The sequence below is a fragment of the Mastomys coucha genome, unplaced genomic scaffold (assembly GCF_008632895.1).
Source record: "Mastomys coucha isolate ucsf_1 unplaced genomic scaffold, UCSF_Mcou_1 pScaffold1, whole genome shotgun sequence".
Taxonomy (NCBI): Eukaryota; Metazoa; Chordata; class Mammalia; order Rodentia; family Muridae; genus Mastomys; species Mastomys coucha.
Genome location: NW_022196891.1, coordinates 53,273,494 through 53,286,920, shown reverse-complemented (window position 1 = coordinate 53,286,920; position 13,427 = coordinate 53,273,494). Strand labels below are relative to the sequence as shown.

Genomic DNA, 13,427 nt, shown 5'->3' with positions numbered 1-13,427 from the left:
ATATATATATATATATATATACACATACATACACATACACATACACATATATGTTTTTCAAGACAGGGTTTCTCTGTGTAGCCCCTGGCTGTCCTGGAACTCACTCTGTAAACCAGGCTGGCCTCAAACTCAGAAATCTGGCCATCTCTGCCTCCCAAGTGCTGGGATTAAAGACATGCACCACCACTATCCCGCAAATGTAAATATTTTTGTTACTCTGAGTAAATTGCCTGAGTTTGGCCTCGAGATTACACCTCGTGCAGTGTGGACAGATTCCAGGGGAGCAATTTTACTGTCTGTCCCTGTCTCTAAATTTTTGACAGGCTTTCTCAAGCTGATGTTTCTTAAAACATTTCTATAACCTCAGTGCTTGAGAAAGCATTGTTTGTATGTACTGTAACCTCCTGTAAGGCAAACACAGCTAGACTTTGATTGTATGAGGGTCTAATTTCCACACATAGACGAATATATCTAGATAAATCTGTCTTTGCTATGTATGGCTGGATGGCTGCAGAGAACTTCATTAACATTCTTATGAGACAATTGTGTAACAAAGGAACCCCTTTTTGAGTGTCTCCAAAAATTTTTTTTTTTTTTTCAAAAATTTTACTAGCTGTTTTTATTTAATAAATTTTCACCGGGCAGTGGTGGCACACACCTTTAATCCCAGCACTTGGGAGGGAGAGGCAGGCAGATTTCTGAGTTCGAGGCCAGCCTGGTCTGCAGACTGAGTTCTAGGACAGACAGAGAAACCCTGTCTCAAAAAAAAAAGGGGGGGGGGCTGGCGAGATAGCTCAGAGGGTAAGAGCACTGACTGCTCTTCTGAAGGTCCTGAGTACTGAGTTCGGATCCCAGCAACCACATGGTGGCTGACAACCACCCATAATGAGATCTGATGCCCTCTCCTGGTGTGTCTGAAGACAGCTACAGTGAATTACACTGGAGTGAACAGGGCCAGACCTGAACGAGCGGGGCCAGCAGAGGTCCTGAGTTCAATTCCCAGCAGCCACACATATGAAAGCTCATGGCTATCTGTACAGCTACAATCTACTCATACACATAAAATAAATAAACATAAATCTTTAAAAAGAACAAAAATAAATTTTTGCTGCGATCTCCTTTTTAACCTTGGAGGATAAAATTTTGCTTTAGCACTGTATCCAATAAAGCTTATGTAAAAGGGGCACTGGGCCCATACTGGCCACAGTTGTCTTTAACTATTATTCTTCTTGCAATCATCCTAATTACAAAATATAGGCGAGTTAAGAATATTGAGCTTGCAATCAAACTGCAAACTGCAGCCAATGGAACACTGGTAATTTTTGCCATACTTTTTATGTTTCTTTTGTAATATTAAGGCATAACCATAACCTTTAGGAGGGCAGAACCCAATTTTAAAAAATCTATTCTCTTTAAAATCAATGCCAAAGTATTACTGTCAAGTTAGAAAATTTGGCTGCCAATTCTTACATATGAATGTACGACAGTGAAACTTTTTTTTTTTTTGGTTTTTTGAGACAGGGTTTCTCTGTGTAGCCCTGGCTGTCCTGGAACTCACTCTGTAGACCAGGCTGGCCTTGAACTCAGAAATCCGCCTGCCTCTGCCTCCCAAGTGCTGGGATTAAAGGCGTGTGCCACCACTGCCGGGCTCCTGACATGCAACTTTTAATGCTTCAATAAAGAGACATTGTTTTAAATCTTATCTCTTATACATCTAGTTTCTAGGATAAGAATTATATAAAATATTACCTCAAATTAGAATATTGTCTCAAATTAGAAGTATTTTAGAAGCTTGGTTTCTTGGCTGGCTCATGCCACACGTAGTTGTTAAAAATGACTCCAACCCTGAGTTACCAGTTTTAAGTTAACTTTCTGTTACCAATTTTACAGCTTTTCACCACACCCAATAACTTATAAGCCAATAATCATGCAGAACATATTTATACCTTTAAGACTAGTCAGAAACCAAATGAAGCAGCTACATAAATCTTATAAATCTAGACCAATCAAATAGTCTTTCCCTTTTCTAGCTATAATTTTAAGAGAAAAAGCACTTTGTCATTTATAGAACCCAATAATCACAATTGCAGAGGTTTTTCTGGAAGGAACAACTGTTAGCTTATTTGCCTTAGGAATTAAGCTGCTGACCCTTCTTAAGAGCAGCTTCTCAGCAGGAGAAGCTGTTTGACTCTGGCCTAGAGGTGGGGTGCAACTTAAATCAGCCTCTCCTGTGCACCCTGAGGCTGAATCAAGAGATGGATAGTCAGCAGATAAGGTTTTTAATCATTTTTTCCTTTTAACATGAAACATAGAACAACAATCATTCAGACAACAAAACAAAAGCAGACATAAATTGACATGTAGACAGTTAGGTGCACCGACTATAAACAACACAGAGAGGGTAGAGAATTTGATGTAATCAAGACTAGGGAGTTCTACTGTATGAGAAAGCAAGATGTCTCCCAGTTTCTCTCTGTCTCTAGGATAGCTCCGAAATCCATTTTCTTTCTCTTTTGATCTTTCTTTCTCATGTCATTTGTTTATGTCTCTCTCCTTTTTATCTAGATAGATAGATAGATTTTATCTATATATGTATATAGTTTTGTTTCTGTTTTTTACTCTTTTATTTTATTTTTTATTTTATTTATGCCCTATTCCTCTTGCCCGATGCAGTTCTTGACTGCGGACAATTGCCTGCTTGAAGTTTCCTATCCCTATTTTGTTCACTGTCAACCCTTAAGTGAGATCAGCATCGGCCAGCGCTGTCCCAGCTTAGCCGTATCCTTTCACACCAATAGCAACACTTTTAAAAGATCAGCTCTAGCACCAATACTATAAGTTGCCTCAAAACAACAGAAGTTCAAGGCCAGCGCTAGCACCAATACTATAAGTTGCTTACCTATGCCGGATACCATCTTCTTCGATTTTCTGTGGAGCTCCATCCAAGACAGTGCCACCCTCAGTTGGCCCTTTCGTTTTCAGGTCCCTGTCCAGGTGCCACCTGTAGCTGTCCAGCAGCTACACAAACCGGGTTCCTGAAAGAAAGGCTGGGGTCTAGGAGTAGGGGATAGGACTGCAAGAGAAATAATGAGACCAAGTCAAAGTTTTCCTATCAAGGTCCAAAGTTCACTTAGGAGAATGAGGCTTTACATGAAATGAAACCATCCCCTCAACGTCATTAGCATCTTGTTGCTAGTAGAAACTTGCCAGGCAGGAACACTCAGTAATGCAGCAGGTGGTGGTTCCTTGTAGAAACTTCAGAAGCTGCTGGACAATAGAGTTCTCTTTATCTCAGAAAACTCCACCCTAGGTAAGCCAGCTCTGTCAGCAGAGCAGGAACTGGGGGAAAGAGTACAATGCCCAAGTTACAGGGACCCCTAAAACCACCGAGAAGCCAACTCCGATGCAAACACATAAGGGTCTTTATTATGAGCTTTCTAGCAAGGTCTCTCGCCATCCCCATTGCAGCAGGTCAGAATGAAAGCTCTGAGTCTAGGGGTGCAGGGTATTTATTGTAGTTACAGCAAGCTTGGGGAATTTCCATACGGGTCATCAAGTTAATATTTTAAAAACTACATTCCTGGCGTAATCTGCAGGAACCAAACAAACACAGGGACAAATCCATCTGACAAACAGGATGGCTAAGTTATCTATTCTCTGCAGGATGTCTTAGGTTATCTCCATGTACCTTGATCCTGCTATCGTAGCCTAGCTGTTGCTAAGGGCAGGTTGTCATAGGATGTTTGCTCAGGTGGACTTGAGATTGTTTTCCTGGAATTAAACCAGCAACTGGGTTCAAGTTAGAAATCCTGTCTCAAAAAATAAGGTGGAAAGCAACTAAGGAAGACTCCTGATGTCAACCTCAGGCCTCCACACACATACTCACATACACAGTCTTATATGGACATGTGCACACACACACTTACAGAAATTAAAAACAAGTAAGCTTTGCATTTCAGAAGTGACCTTGAGGGGGCTGGAGAAATGGCTCAGCAGCTAAGAGCATTGACTGCTGTTCCAAAGGTTCTGAGTTCAATTCCCAGCAACCACATAGGCTCACAACCATCAGTAATGTGATCTGATATCATTTTCTGGTGTGTCTGGAAACAGCTACAGTATACTTACACTTACTAAATAAATAAATCGGGCTAGAGAGATGGCTCAGTGGTTAATAGCACTGACTGCTCTTCTGAAGGTCCCGAGTTCAAATCCCAGCAACCACATAATGGCTCACCACCATCCATAATGAAATCTGATGCCCTCTTCTGGGGTGTCTGAAGACAGCTACAGGGTACTTACATATAATAAATAAGTAAATCTTTGAAAAAAATTAGAAATTTTAAAAAAATAAATAAATCTTTTTTTTAAAAGTGACTCTGAATTTTTAAAGATTTATTTATTTATTTTATGTGTATGAGTACACTATAGCTGTCTTCAAACATACCAGAAGAGGGCATCAGATCACACTGTAGATGGTTTTGATCCACCATGTGGTTGCTGGGAATTGAACTCAGGATCTTTGGAAGAGCAGTCAGTGCTCTTTACCACTGAGCCATTTCTCCAGCCCCTGTGACTTTGAACTTTTTTTTTTTTTTTTTTTTTGGTTTTTCGAGACAGGGTTTCTCTGTGTAGCCCTGGCTGTCCTGGAACTCACTCTGTAGACCAGGCTGGCCTTGAACTCCGAAATCCACCTGCCTCTGCCTCCCAAGTGCTGGGATTAAAGATGTGCGCCACCACCGCCCAGCAACTTTGAACTTTTAAACAGTGCCAAAACTGTTAAAAGCCTTTGGGAAGTTTTAAAGGTGGATGAAATACATTTGCATTATGAGGTGAAAATGAAGCTTTAGGGGCCCAGGATTTAAAAGTATGCGTTTGGGTGGCAGAGCTATAACGGTTGACCTTCACTGTCAACTTGGCTGTATTTAGAACCATCATGGATCCAGCCCCTGTTCTTTTCCTTGTAGTGTTGAAGTTGCCCCTATCGTGGGTTGTACGTGAATGTCTCAGCCACAAGGACCTGCTCGGTCTTAGGACACACCAAGGCCTAGGTGACACACTGATTTGCAGGCGCTGCTTTCAAACAGCACACATCTCTGGGAGCCTGTAGTTACTAACCTGGGGCAAAAGAGACCCTCCAGACCCTCATCTGAGAGTCAGGGCTTGGCAATAGGCCTCAGCACAGAAACAACAGGTCCTTGTGCTTCATCCTCCTCTCACTCCAACCCCTGCATCCATACTCCCCACCCTGCCGCTGCCTCCCTCTCCCACCGGCCTGGCCTGAGGCTGCTGTCCCAGACAGTTTACAAGAAAACAAGTCCCTCTCCTCCAGCTGCTAACCTGCTCTGTTGATTCCACCAGCTAATAAATGACTGGAGAAGGCTTAATTACATCAGAAGAAATTGACATCAGCTGGTGCTTAGCCCCCGCTCAATTAACTTGTGTTCCTAATGTGGTGGGGAACAGGGGCAGAGGCCATTAATCACATGCTTTGGTGCCAGCTGCAGCCTGTATTTTGCATCTTTAGTCACCCAGGAAGTGAATGAGGTGACCCTTTGGGGTTACTGATGGTAGGGGGTTCCTTTGAGACAGCAGAGATCTCTACTCTAATGGAGAGTGACTTTTAGTGTCCTTCCCCAGGATGATGTGCCTCTGGCTCTTCTGAACTCCTACCTCAGGACTAATAGTGTACTTGGCCCCAAGGACACAGAACACAGAACCAGTCTTGACATGGGTACCAGAAGATGCCACCAACTCTGCAAGGTCCCTACACGCTTCCCACCCCACTCCTGCTGCCTCCAGACTGAAACCTCCCAAAGACCTTCATTCCTGTATCATTTCCCCAGGGGGACAGTGGCAAGATGAAAATCTGGTACAATATAGACTCCAGGTGCCACCCACTGTGGGTGTAGCTCTGGGAGGTTTAAAGTGTCTGCTTCTGAACTTGTGACTTGGTTGATGGCGATTACTAATCTGCTTCAGGAAAAACACTCCAGGGGACACCTCAGCTCATGGTGAAATCTGTATAGCCCTTCAGGGTGGACAGACAGCAGGGCCAGAGTCCGGATGCTCAACACCCATCAGCCTTTTTTTCTACTTTTCCCGAGCTCTGCTCCCAAGTCCTGCTGGCCTTAGATCTGCACCAACCCCTGAACTCCGGCCTCAGGGATAGAGAAGCAGAGCGTGCCAGTGGTAGGTGGTTCCGTAGATGTCGCTAGCGATTGGATCCCCTCCCTGGGCACCTGAGCAGAGCCTGAGCATCATACATAGCACACATACTTGAGTTCCTTAGTGGAGTCTGAAAAGGTTCCTGTCTCCACTGAGCCTCTTGCTCCAGGCCCTCTTGCCCACTGTTCTGCTCCTGCATTGGACGGAGGGTTATAGACAGCAGAGCCAAAAGGAGATGGAATTGAGTATGATTTTCTAAAAACTGAAGACCTTCTAGTTTGTCTGACCAGTCAACTGCCGCATCCCAGTAACCTTCCCCACTCCTGTCTTCTCCATCAGGGACCGATGATGCCCTTGGCCATGATGCATCCCCAGCTGCTCTCTGGTCATGTTCAGCCTGCATGAGTGAGCCACCGCTGCTCCTGCTGTTTCCTGTAAGTATAAGACACAGGCCAAAGCTTTCCTCCCAGAAGATTTGGGCCCCAGGGAGGAAGGTGGGTGCTGACGGCCTGCTGTAACAGTCTTGAACTCAGAGGACAGGCCCTCGGAATTCTTTAGTGGACAAGTTTTCCTCTTTGGTGACACTTATCCTTCAGGTTGGCCACCACTGAGTTGTTCTGCCCAGCTCTGAGAGGACCTGAGTGGGAACACAGGAACTTTGTTCTCCTTCTCATGAAGTTACTGAAGAGACAGAGGGCCCATAGCACTAGCCTTGAGATCCTGGCTCCGATACCTGCTACCCTGTTGACTTTAGATAGATCTCTGAGAAGTCTGGCTCCTCTGCCTGTGTTGTGAGGTTTTTTTTTGGGGGGGGGGAGGGGTGCAAGAAGGTATATTACTTATTTTTTGCTATGAATCAAATGTAGCAGCTTAAAACCGTGCATACAGAACATCTCAGAGTTTCTGTGAGTCGGGAATTCTGCTATGCAGAGCTAAGGCCACGGCTTCGGCCTTGGTGGAGAGCCTGCACCTGAGGTCGGGGACAGCTTGACTGAGTGGTTGGGAAACAGACTTGCTTCTGTTCTCATGTGTGTAGTGGAGGCTGTGATGGTTACTTCTGAGCCATGGACAATGAGCCTCAGGTTCCAGCTTGCTATTGGCCACAGTCCAGAATCACTGGTTACATGGATCTCCCAACGTAGCAACTCAGTGCATCTAAGCAAAGGGAGAGTTGCCTGGTGACAAAGAAGCATGCACCTTGAACCTGCCTATTCCCTTTTTATCCTATTATCCCATTATCTTTGCTGCCTTTTACAGGTTCTTAGAGGCAAGTCATAGTTACATTCACACTGGAAAGAACGGCAGTATACAAGGCCGACTGCCAGGAATGGGGATTATTGGGAGCCATCTTTAAGTCTGGTGCCCAGCATAAGAGGGAATATAAACAGAAACGCCTGGTAAACTGTGCCATGCTATTTAGGTATAAGGATTATTGTCATTTGCAGCTAACTGTAACAAGGGCAATGACCCTGCCTGAAATAATAGGAACCACTAAGTGTGGGAATTAGGTTCAAAGTGTATTGTTAGTGCCAGGCCCTCAGGGAAATGGACTAGGCCTGCTTAGTTCATGTCACACATTTAGTACATGGCTTACAGGGTTAAGGGGACATTTAAGCAGCCTTGACATGCCAAGCTTTCTCTGTCTCCCCTATAGCCATGCCAGGTAGGATCTTTAAAAATATCAAAGAGCATCATGCATGGTGTCACACACCTTTAATGCCAGCACTAGGGAGGCAGATCTTTGTGAGTTTGAGACCACCCTGGTCTACATAGTGAGACCTTGTCTCAAACAAACAATACACATACACACACACACACGTGTGTGTATGTGTATATGTGTGTATATGTGTATATATGTATGTGTATACACACAAGAGCCAGGTATGATGGCTCATACCTGCAACCCTAGTACTTAGGAAGCTGAGATAGGGAAATTGTTGAGAGTTTGAGGCATTCTGGGCTACATGGTAAATGCTGGGAAAGACTAGATGGCAGGATGAGACCTGTCTAAAATTAAAAACAAAAAAGCAAACCAACAAACTTGTATGAAAGATGTGGCCAGGCAGTGGTGGTGCACACCTTTAATCTCAGCACTTGGGAGGCAGAGGCAGGCAGATTTCTGAGTTCGAGGCCAACCTGGTCTACAGTGTGAGTTCCAGGACAGCCAGGGCTAAACAGAGAAACCCTGTCTCAAAAAAAGAAAGAAAGAAAGAAAGAAAGAAAGAAAGAAAGAAAGAGAGAAAGAGAGGAAGAAAGAAAGGTGTGTGTGGCATCTCACTTCCCCCTCACAATCATTTGCAAGCTTTTTTGTGTCTGTTTTCCAAGGCCAAAAGGTGGATTTCCAAGATGGGGTGGCTGTGTAGGGTACAAGTGGGCTCCAACCCAAGCCATCAGGCTGCTCTTTCCTCCTGTAGGGCCCTTCAGCACATTTTAGGCCACTAAGCCATTAAGCCCTAAAACTGACAGAGGGTAGGCCAGGGCCTAGTGCGGGGAGGGAGGCACTTCTTACAAGGCTTTTCCATAAGCCTTTGTCTTCTACAAATCCCAGTAGAGTGGACTAAGGCTTCCAAAGTCAGTATGGTAGCCTCACAGATGACATACCAGCACTTGAGGTCCTCATGCAGGAGGATTGCTACATGTTTGGGCTACATAGAAATCTCCAAGCCAGCATGAGCTATAAAAATTGGGATCCTGTCTGAGACAGAGAGAGAGAGAAAGAGAGAATACAAAGAAAGAAAGGAAGGGAGGAAGGAAGAAAGGAAGGGAAGAAGGAAGGAAGAAAGGAAGAAAGAGAGAGAAAGGAAAGGAAAAAAGAAGTAAGCCTCTCTCGTGGAGCACCCTTGGAAGTATGTGTGGAAGGAGGAGATCATTCACTGACCTTATAATGGCATCATATAAATTCTCTCCAGCATAAGATTCATCTCCTCCCTCCACCTACCAAGCAGATGCTTCTGGAACCCCCCCCCCACACACACACACATACACATCTCAGGAAAGCCAAATCCATCTCCAATGGGACGCTCAATTCTGTGGATGAAATTAAAAGTTGTAGCTTGCTGTCCCCTAGTGGTCAGTTAAAGTCATAACGGTCAGCCTGGGACATGTTACTCAGAACCAATTACCATCTTTTATTACCCACTGTGTATTGTGGTACCATGTACAGTGTATAGAGCAGCAGGAGTGGGAAACTATAAAACAATTTACAACTGTTGGGGTAACCTACCCCACACATATTGTATCAACTGGCTAGGAAAGTGTGTCCCTCCAAGTGTAGAGCAGACATCCAGGGACTGTCCCACCTGGGTATTCATCCCATATACAGTTATCAAACCCAGACACTATTGTGGGTGCCAAGAAGTGCATGCTGAAAGGAGCTTGATATAGCTGTCTCCTGAGAAGCCCTGACAGAGCCTTACAAATACAGAGGTGGATGTTCGAAGCCAACCATTTGACTGAGCGTAGAGTCCCCAATGGAGGAGTTAGAGAAAGGACTGAAGGAGCTAAAGGGATTTGCAACCCCATAGGAAGAACAACAGTATCAACCAACCAGACCCCCCCCCCCCAAGGACTAAACCACCAACTGAAGAGTACGCTTGGCTCCAGCAATGTAGAATATGTAGCAGAGGGTGGCCTTGTCAGGCATCAGTGGGAGGAGAGGTCCTTGGTCCTATGAAGGCTTGATGCCCCAGGGTAGGGGAACTGAGGGTGGGGAGGTGGAAATGGGTGGATGGAAGAACACCCTCACTGAAGCAGGGGTAGGGGGGAGGTGATGGAGGTTTCTGGGAGGGAGGGGGGTGTGGGACTGGGAAAGGGGATAACATTTGAAATGTAAATACAGAAAATATCCAATAAAAACAAAAAAGAAAGAGTGCCCCCCCATTCTCAATTGTTAAATGTTGAGCCAACAGGATATGTAAATGTTTTTGTCATTTCCTTACAAGCCCCAAAAGAGGATTCTCTAAGATTATCATGTTAAAAAGCAAGTTGCAGGGTGGTGGTGGTGGTGGTGGGGGAACTGGTGAGTTGGCTCAGAGGGTAAAAGCACTGACTGCTCTTCCAAAGGTCCTGAGTTCAAATCCCAGCAACCACATGGTGGCTCACAACCATCTGTAATGAGATCTGACATCCTCTTCTAGTGTGTCTGAAGTCAGCTACAGTGTACTTACATATAATAAATAAATCTTAAATAAAAAAAAAAAAGCAAGTTGCCTTGGGGGAGGACACAGAAGGTCACGTTGCCCTTAATCTGGCCAACAGGTAACACTGAGATTTACACTTGGGCACAGTCCTGCTGCTGACTGTTCAAAATGAGTAGACTGTGGAGCCTCTCCTGCTACACTAATAATTTTTTTTTTCTAGGAGTGAGGAATATGGCTTTTGATAAAGAGTTTGCTTGCTGCGGGAGCTGGGGCAGATGGACGGAAGCAGAGCAGGAGCTGGTCAGGGAGGCCTGGTGGAGGTACACAGGACTGCCCTAGCAAACAGGCTAACAGCCTCATACTGCACAGATGTCTCCATGCCTTTAATATCAAATCTCAGGCAGGACCCCCAAAGTCCCCGCAATATACAACTTAGTAGAAGGCTTAAGATATTTTTGCATCAAAAGAGAAATTTCTCAGCAATTATGAGCCCTCGCTGTTTTGTTTTGTTTTTTATCCCCTAGAAGACCCTGATTCAATTCCCAGCAACCACATGGTAGCTCACAGCCATCTGTAATTGCAATTCCAGGGGATCTAAAACCCTCTTCTGGTTTCCTCAGGTAGCAGGTACACACATGTGGTGCATATGCATGCACACAAGCAAAACACTCATGCACCAAGTAAAGATAAATATATATTTTTAAGTTGACTAGTACCCACCAGAGTAAGACTTGAGGAACAGAATATGGAAAGGTATTGCAATAGGATGCAGAACTGAGGCAAGGGCTCAGGAATGGGGCAGCCAAGAAAGGTCACTTGGTGCTTTGAAGGATGTGTAAGATCTGAATACATAGAGAAAGATGACCATGTACCACCAAAGCCCCTCAGGACTTCCCATCACCTCCAAAGGAATCGAAGCTCAGCTCTTCTTCTGTCCTAAAGCCCTGTAACTCTAAGTCTTTGTGGCTTTTCTTCTGCCCTCCTTGTACCCGAATAACTGCAGGGAATTTCTATGCCTCTTAGCCCGGTCTAGTTCCCAAATATCTGACACAAAGGTCTATTAAGTTTATCAACAAGCTGCACGCCTAGGCTAGCAGGCCCTGAGTTATCCCAACCCTCTAAGGCTGTCTACTTCCCCTCCACAGGACCTTCAATCTGTACTGCCTCGGCTTGGCTTGCTCTCTCACCTTGGCTTGCTCTCTCACCTTGGCTTGCTCTCTCACCGCTATCTCCTGTCAAATCCTCCAGGGCTCTCCACACTGTCTCTCTTATCTTCTCCCCCACCCTGACCCCCCACTGTGGTTGTTTGCTTCCTTCTCTCTCCCTGGGACCCCTAGCTGGGATCCAAAGTCCAACCTCTCTCTTTCCTCTGCACAGCTAATTGGCTGGTGAGCTCTTTATTGACCAAAGGAGGATAGAGAAGAACGCTTGCAAAATACTGAGAAAAAAACCAAAGTCTCAACTCTCTGTGGGGATAGAAATCAAGATTTGAATGATACAAAGATAATCTTGACCCACACCAACAAACCCGGTTTGCTTTCTGCCTACCTCTAGTGTGTCCCACCCAGTCTTCCCAGAAGTCTTTAGTTCTCAGGGTCTTGTTCCACCAGCCATTACCCCCTCCCCCTCCACCCGCCCACCCCAGTGTTTTTCACCCCCTGGACCGTTTCCTTCTATCAGCACCACCTTCTCTCAGTTTACAGGATTCATCTCAGATCTAGTAGGGGGCATCTTCCTCAGCAACCTCTCCTTCCTGCCCTGCACCCCTCAGCGTCGTAGGGTGTCTAAGTCTCTTTCCAACCCTAAGAGCCAGGACTGCCACAGGGGGCAGGAGCTTCAGTTGAGGGAACAATGAGGTCTGAGAGGAAGTTAAATGGTGGTGAGCATGCAGGGAAGTTGGGGACCGCAGAGCCTTTGTCGCTGTGTCCAGATGAGCTATCTTTTATTCTTTTGGAGGTTATGGGAAGTCCTGAGGGGCTTTGGGTGGTACATGATCGTGTTTCTCCATGTGTTCAAAGCTTACATATCCTTCGAGGCACCAAGCAGCCTTACTTAGCTGCCCCATTCCCAAGCTCCTGTTCCAGTTCTGGATCCGACTGCAGTGCCTTCGCATGTATTCTACTCTTTGACTCTTATTTTGGGGGAAGCTAGTCAATTTAAAAATATGTATCTGTCTTCAGGCAGTGCTAGAAAGATGCTAGAGTCACAGGCAGGCGCAGGAGGGGCTAATGAAAGGCCAAAGGACAGTGTGGAAGGTACGGGGCTCACACACAAACCCCGGAAGGTTACACCAGTTCATCAGCCTGAACTGGCACAGGGAACAGAAGACCAAAGAAGATCAAAAGAGTCTGAGCTATTTCAGCCAGAGCAGCTAGGCACATCCAATACTCTGATCAAACTGATGTGCAAGTAAATCACCAGAGACTTTTTTAAAATGCAAAATCCTTAGGCCCATGGTAAACAGGGGATGCCTTGTTGCCAGCACAGGCCCACACTGCTGGTCCACAGCCAGGTTAGCAGCGGCGAGGCTGCTTGGTACCTCTAAATGCAGAAGCTGTAAAAGGAATGATAAAGTCTAGCTAGCCCATATAAAAAATACACAATCCAGGTACTTTATTTGTAAGCTGTAAGCCGAGATTGGACAGATTTTGGAACTATTCTAACTTACATCCCAGCCATATGTCCCTTGTTACTGGCTGTTTCTCCTGGCCATGTGCTCACGGTCCATCTCCTAAGAGCTGCTCCCTCCCCTCTCCATCTCCTCTCTTCTTCATCTTTCTTGTTGGGCCTCTATCTGCCTACCTCTATCTACTGCCCAATCACAGGCTTTAGCCTTATATTGACCACTTAACTTGGGGAGGAAGGTTACATAGCATCATTTGGTGTATGTGAGGATCTCTTCGTGGGGAGAGATCTTGGGGGCCAGTATTTAGCATTTGAATACCTAGCAGTACCAGACCAACTCCAACAAGAAACAGAGTTTCTAGGTACACCTGGTGGGTGAAGAAATGGGTACCCCGTCATCCAGGTGACCACACGGGATTCATGGCTATCCCAGCCTGCGGGGTTCAGTTATTCGGGGGGGGGGTCAAGGGGGGCCATGCCTGCAAAAGTAAAATGGGC

The 13,427-nt window shown here is 45.5% G+C and overlaps 1 protein-coding gene across 5 annotated transcripts in view; it reads left to right on the top strand.

Moving 5' to 3' along the window:
* The window catches only part of Fam163a (family with sequence similarity 163 member A), a 94,599-nt gene that overhangs the window by 78,057 nt on the left and 3,115 nt on the right, over positions 1–13,427 (top strand). For 4 of the 5 annotated variants that reach the window (XM_031385566.1, XM_031385547.1, XM_031385537.1 and 1 more), the window contains exon 2: positions 6,505–6,599. The gene's annotated coding sequence lies outside the window, so the exon portion shown is untranslated. Of the gene's footprint in view, positions 1–6,504; positions 6,600–10,524; positions 10,625–13,427 lie in introns of all 5 variants that reach the window. The other variant, XM_031385556.1, reaches the window with a different exon arrangement.